This window comes from Curcuma longa, chromosome 8 (assembly GCF_044706935.1).
Source record: "Curcuma longa cultivar G26 ecotype Majalengka, Jawa Barat chromosome 8, ITB_CL_G26_1.1, whole genome shotgun sequence".
In the NCBI taxonomy this organism is placed as follows: Eukaryota; Viridiplantae; Streptophyta; class Magnoliopsida; order Zingiberales; family Zingiberaceae; genus Curcuma; species Curcuma longa.
Genome location: NC_133868.1, coordinates 13,146,889 through 13,153,487, shown reverse-complemented (window position 1 = coordinate 13,153,487; position 6,599 = coordinate 13,146,889).

Genomic DNA, 6,599 nt, shown 5'->3' with positions numbered 1-6,599 from the left:
TATATGAGTGCCCAAATCGGATAAGAGTTTTTGTAGATTCTTCAAATACAAGTCTTACAGTTCCAGTCAACTACAAATGCTTGATGTTGATTTGCCCATTGAATGGTCATCACACTTCAAATCCTTTGAATCTGCGACTGATTAGTACTTGAAATTGAATAACAGTCTACTATTTTATTCACAACAATCGAGTCGAGTGGCATAATTGATTGCCAAGACTTCTGTATTCTCAGAACTTCGACCAATTAATTGCTTGACTCGACTGCTAGAGTTACTATACAAACAATGACCTTTTAATATTCCTAACAATCGACAACTGCCAAAACTCTAAAATCATTCGTGGTTTGGTCATAGCAGTTGACTGCTCTATCCCGTGCACTCAATTGTGTTAAAAGCCCATTGATTTCACAGTTTGCTTACTTCAGTCGACTACATGACATTCTTATCAATCAACTGATATAGAAAAACCCAAACAAATTTGTGGTTTGGTTCAAGTAATCAACTATCGTATGCCTGACAATCAACTACTACTAATACCACAATCTGTTTTGTGGTTTAGCGATGTCTTGCTTTCTCTTATCTTCTACAACAATGATTGATACATGTATATCAGTCTATTGTTGCATTATTTCTCATCCATTCTAATAAATGGGTCACGCCTAATTTCTTTTACTCTTGTCCCTCATGTACATTGTGCTAGAGGAACCTCTTGCTCCTTTAAACTTTTGTGCTTGGAGCCTTCTCATATTTAGATCATTCATCTAACATCCGATCTGTTAGTGCTCTTTTTTTTGCCAAGAATTTGATCTCCTATCTTCTTGGACTTCCGTGTCAAGAGCCTTCTCATCTTTGGGTCTTCATCCGCCTATCATTCGATCTTCAGATTTGCTAGTGTTTCCTTTTTACCAAGAATTCAATCTTTTATTTTCTTGGACTTCCTTACCTAACATTTGATCACAAAATCTGCTAGGACTTTTTCAAAAATGTGATACGCAACCTTCTCGGACTCGTCACATTTGTCATATTGAACACTTGACAATCATATTAGACTCCACAATTTTATCTTAATTTGAACACGGTCCAACATCAAAACTATATGCAACACTACACGCATGAGGTATAATTGCGCCAACATTCCCCTTATGATCATCCATAGCTCTCTATGACTTTAGAATATCAACATAAAACCATGGTAAAGAAACTTACCTCATGATGCCAAGCTACCAGAGTAGGGATGATAAGAAACTTGATCAACTTTGTCCAATCCCAACAATGATTATAGAACAATCATAACACCAAGTTAACCACCAAGAAAAACTCACCTAAAGATCGTACTTAAACTCCTTAGAACTCGATGACGTTTGTTATAAAGCAAATATAACCACTTCCCTTAAGGAAAATGATAAGAAAATCCTTACAACCGTCACAAAATTGTTTAAGAAAGATGAGTTGCAGCCAAAAGATGTCAACCCAGCATCATCCTAGAGCAATCCAAGACTTGTAATTAACCTGATCAACTAGTAATGTAATGTTATCAATTTATGCACTTAATTGCAACATTTGAGGTGCACACTGATGCCTCAAGATTTGCTATTAGTGGAGTACTTATGCAAGAGGGGCACCCATTACCTTTGAAAGCCAAAAAGCTACATGATACAAGATGCGGAAATGACTATTGTCATACATTGCCTTTGAACATGCAAAGGGACCATTACTCGCGGACTTCACACTTCTTCATCTTAACACGCAACATTGCCACAAGCTATATATTTACAAACTCAAAAGTGTTAAAGCCCATATACATATTAGGGTTAAGGCCCCTATTATCTATATATATCTGTATGTAACTATTGGATGGGATAATTACAATTCCTAATTCGTAACATGGTATCAGAGCGCGAGGTTAGGTTTTTCTGATTCTTCTCTGTCTGCCGCACGCATTCATCTTCGCGTGCGCAAGTTTTTTTTTTCTCCACTGTCTCGCGTCTCCGCCGCCTTCCGCCGCGAGCGTCGCCGACCGAACTCTCCAGCGCCGCGACATCCAGCGCGCACGGCGTCTCTCCATCCCTGATTCGCGCCGCCTTCCGCCGCGAACAGAGACCAGCGCCCAGCGCCGCCTTCCGCCGCCTCATCTTTCCCCTTCGGTGCGCCTTCGGAGCGATAGGGAGCCGCTGCCGCGACAAAAGCCAGAGCAAAATCGTGATTTGCTGCCCTGGTTCTCCTTCCCGCCCCCTGGTTCTGGAAGCTACGGCAAAAGAGAAATCGTGAAGCGGTGAACAGGCAAACTCGGTCCTGTTTTCTTTCTGTTTCGGGCTGGCCATCCAGAACAGCAAACAGCAACCCAAGGATCTGCATCCAGAACAGCAAACAGCTTCAATCCAAAGTATCTGCCATCCAGAACAGCATCAATCAAAAGTATCTGCCATCCAGAACAGCACTTGACATCACTATTTTGGTAATAATCACGAGCACTTCTCAGCATGTCTTTAAATGCAATAATTATTAATATCACCTTAGATGGTCAGAATTATCCAGAGTGAGCTTTCTGTATAGAGACTGCATTAAGGGGTTATGATTTACTTTTTCATTTAAATGAATCTCCACCTGTGCTTAAGAATGATGGTAGTAATGCTGCTGCAATAACAGAATGACATATTAATGATGGAAAAGTGATGGCTGCCATGGTCAATAGTACTAAACAATCCATGATTATGAGTCTTTCTAAGTTCAAAACAGCTAAGGACATATGGAACAACTTGAAGAAGCGCTATGTTCAGGATAGTGGTGCTCTTTTACATAATCTCATGCAACAAACTCATGAAATTATGCAGAATGATATGTCCATTGATGAGTACTACTCTGCTTTTGATCGTTTGATGGGATCACTGATTTCCATGATACCAGAGTGTACAACTGTTCCTTGCCCAACACACAAGTTTATTGAAAAGTTTTTCACTTACAGATTTGTTATGGGAGTTCGGGCTGAATATGATTCTATTCGTACACGATTACTTCACAATTCTTCTGATCTCACTATGGCACAGGCATTGTCTGATTTACTTGCAGAAGAAACACGTCTCAAGTCTATGTCTTCTTCTGCATTTGTCTCTCATAGTGTGTTGGCAGCTTCTCAAAGGATCAGTGTACCAAAAAGCTTCTCTTCAGAGCCCTGTAAGCATTGTGGCAAGACTGGTCATCTTCCAGAGAATTGTTTTTCTATTCATCCAGAGAAGTTGGTTGACTATCGTGCACGTCGTGCTGCCCGTGGTACTGCCCGTGGTGCTCGTGGTCGTGGTACTGGTTCCACTCCTGGAGGTTCAGTGTCTATTGCTGCTGCTTCACCTGTTACTGCTCCTTCGTCGTCTTGGGTACTTGATTCAGGGGCTTCTTTTCATGTGACATCTGATCAGTCCCAGTTGGTCGCTTGCAAGCCGGTCACTGATGGAGCTTCTATTCGGACAGCTGATGGTACATCTTGTCATATCACTCACCAGGGTTCACTTTGCAATCCTTATTTTTCTGTACCAAATGTTTCTTTAGTACCTCAGTTATCCATGAATCTTCTTTCGGTTGGTCAAGTTACCGACCAAAATTGTTTTGTTGGATTTGATGACTCATCTTGTTTTATTCAGGACCGTCGAAGCGGGAAAGTGATTGGGACTGGCCATCGCCGTAAAGGTGTTCCTAGCCTTTACATCCTGGATACTTTGCGTCTTCCTTCTTCCATTGAAACTTCTGCTCGTGTGTCATCCGCTACATCGGGTTCTGTTTGTTCTTCCTTCGCCCAGTGGCATCATCGTCTTGGTCATCTTTGTGGGTCTCGACTGTCCACATTAATAAATAAAGGTTGTTTAGGTCATACAACTATTGAGTCTGATTTTCATTGTAAGGGTTGCAAACTTGGAAAACAAATACAACTACCATATTCATCTAGTATTTCTCATTCTGCTAGACATTTTGATCTTATTCATTCTGATGTATGGGGTCCTGCACCTTTTCCTACAAAGGGTGGTCACAAATATTATGTCATTTTTATTGATGATCATTCTCGATATACATGGGTTTATTTTATGAAACATCGCTCTCAGTTGTGTTCTATTTATCAGTCTTTTGTCCGCATGGTTCACACACAATTTTCTACTCCTATTAGAGTTTTTCGCTCTGACTCTGGGGGAGAGTATTTGTCTGATGTTTTTCGTCAATTTTTGTCATCTGAGGGCACTCTTGCTCAGCTCTCTTGTCCTGGCGCTCATGCTCAGAATGGTGTTGCTGAACGCAAACATCGTCATATTATAGAGACTGCCCGCACACTTTTGATTTCATCTTTTGTGCCTTCTCATTTTTGGGGTGAAGCTGTTTCTACTGCTGTCTATCTCATAAATAGACAACCCTCATCCAAACTGTCTGGAAAATGTCCTGGTGAAGTTCTTTTTGGTACTTCTCCCAGTTATGATCATCTCCGAGTTTTTGGATCTACTTGTTATGTTTTGCTTGCACCTCGTGAGCGAACTAAGTTGACTGCACAATCTGTTGAATGTGTTTTTCTAGGATATAGTCCTGAACATAAAGGTTATCGGTGTTATGATCCTTTTTCTCGTCGCATACGTATCTCTCGCGATGTGACCTTTGTTGAGGATCGTCCTTTCTTTTATAACCCCTCTACTCGGCCCTCATATTCTCCCACAGAATCCACATCGTTCCTGTGTCTACCTCCTATCTCATCCTCTGATGATGTCACTACACCTTCTCATCATATTACCCCTATTCCTGCTCCTTCTATTTCCATCTCTCCACCTTCACAGGGGACTACATCTCCTCCTGTACCACCTCCATTTCATCCTAAACCACCTATCACACGTGTATTCCATCGTCGTCCCACAAATCTCACAGTGTCTCCATCTGGTTCTACCACCACGGCCAGTCCTGATGTACCTGCTGTTGATGTTTCTAATGATATTGATGAGTCTCATACTGTTCCTGATGAGTTACAGGTTGGTCCAAGATATAATTTAAGAGATCGTGCTACTATTGGTCCCGCTGCCAAGTATGGTTTTACATGTGTGAGTGTCGAGCCATCCACTTACCAAGAAGCTTCTAATATTCCGGAATGGCAACTTGCTATGTCTGAGGAGCTTGCTGCTCTTGATCGTACAGGCACTTGGGATATTGTTCCACTACCATCACATGCAGTGCCAATTACATCTAAATGGGTATTCAAAATTAAGACCAAGTCTGATGGTTCTATCGAGAGATACAAAGCTCGTCTTGTTGCTAGAGGTTTTCAGCAAACTCAAGGTCGAGATTATGATGAGACATTTGCACCAGTTGCTCATATGACTACCGTTCGTACTCTTATTGCCGTGGCTGCTACTTCTTCTTGGACCATCTCTCAAATGGATGTTAAGAATGCTTTTCTTCATGGTGATCTGCATGAAGAAGTTTATATGCAACCACCCCCAGGTGTTGATGCTCCTCCTGGTCATGTTTGTCGCCTTCGTCGTGCTCTATATGGTCTTAAACAGGCTCCTCGTGCTTGGTTTGAGCGCTTTGTATCTGTGATACAAGCTGCTGGGTTTTTACCTAGTGATCATGACCCTGCTCTATTTATTCATCTCTCTCCACGTGGACGCACTTTGCTTCTTCTATATGTTGATGATATGTTGATTACGGGAGACGATGTGGAACACATTTCTTGTGTGAAGAAGCAACTTAGTGAGCAATTTCAAATGTCTGATTTGGGTTCACTCAGTTATTTCTTAGGGATTGAGGTATTACATTCGGCAGATGGCTACTACCTTTCTCAGTCCAAATACATCCAAGACCTTATTTATAGTTCTGGCATTACAGACAGTCGAACAGCTGCGACACCTATGGATCTTCATTTACAACTTCGTTCTACTGATGGTACACCTCTTGAGGATCCATCTCGATATCGGCGTATTGTAGGCAGCCTTGTCTATCTCCATGCAGTTCATATTCTGAATCAGTTTGTGAGTGCTCCTACTTCCATTCATTTTGGACATTTGCTTCGGGACCACGTACTTAGCAATATCTTCTCAGGTTTGTTCAAGGCCGGTGATAGTCCACTTCAGCTTTATGCTTACTCAGACTCCACCTGGGCACAGGATCAACAGATCGTCGTTCTGTCACAGGTTATTGCATTCTTGGTTCTTCTCCTCTTGCATGGAAGTCTAAAAAGCAGGTGGCTGTATCTCGTTCTAGTACAGAAGCAGAACTTCGAGCACTTGCCACTACCACTTCAGAGATAGTATGGCTTCGATGGTTATTAGCAGATTTTGGTATTTCTTGTGATGCTCCTACACCTCTTCTGTGTGACAATACTGGAGCCATACAGATTGCCAATGATCCTGTGAAGCATGAACTTACAAAGCATATTGGTGTTGATGCTTTCTTTACTCGGTCCCATTGTCATCAGAAAATAATTGCTCTTCAGTATGTGCCCTCAGAACTACAAGTGGCAGATTTTTTCACTAAAGCACAAACTCGAGAGCAACATCGACTTCATTTACTCAAACTCAATGTTTCAGAACCTCTACTTCCACCTTGAGTTTGAAGGGGGGTGTTAAAGCTCATATACA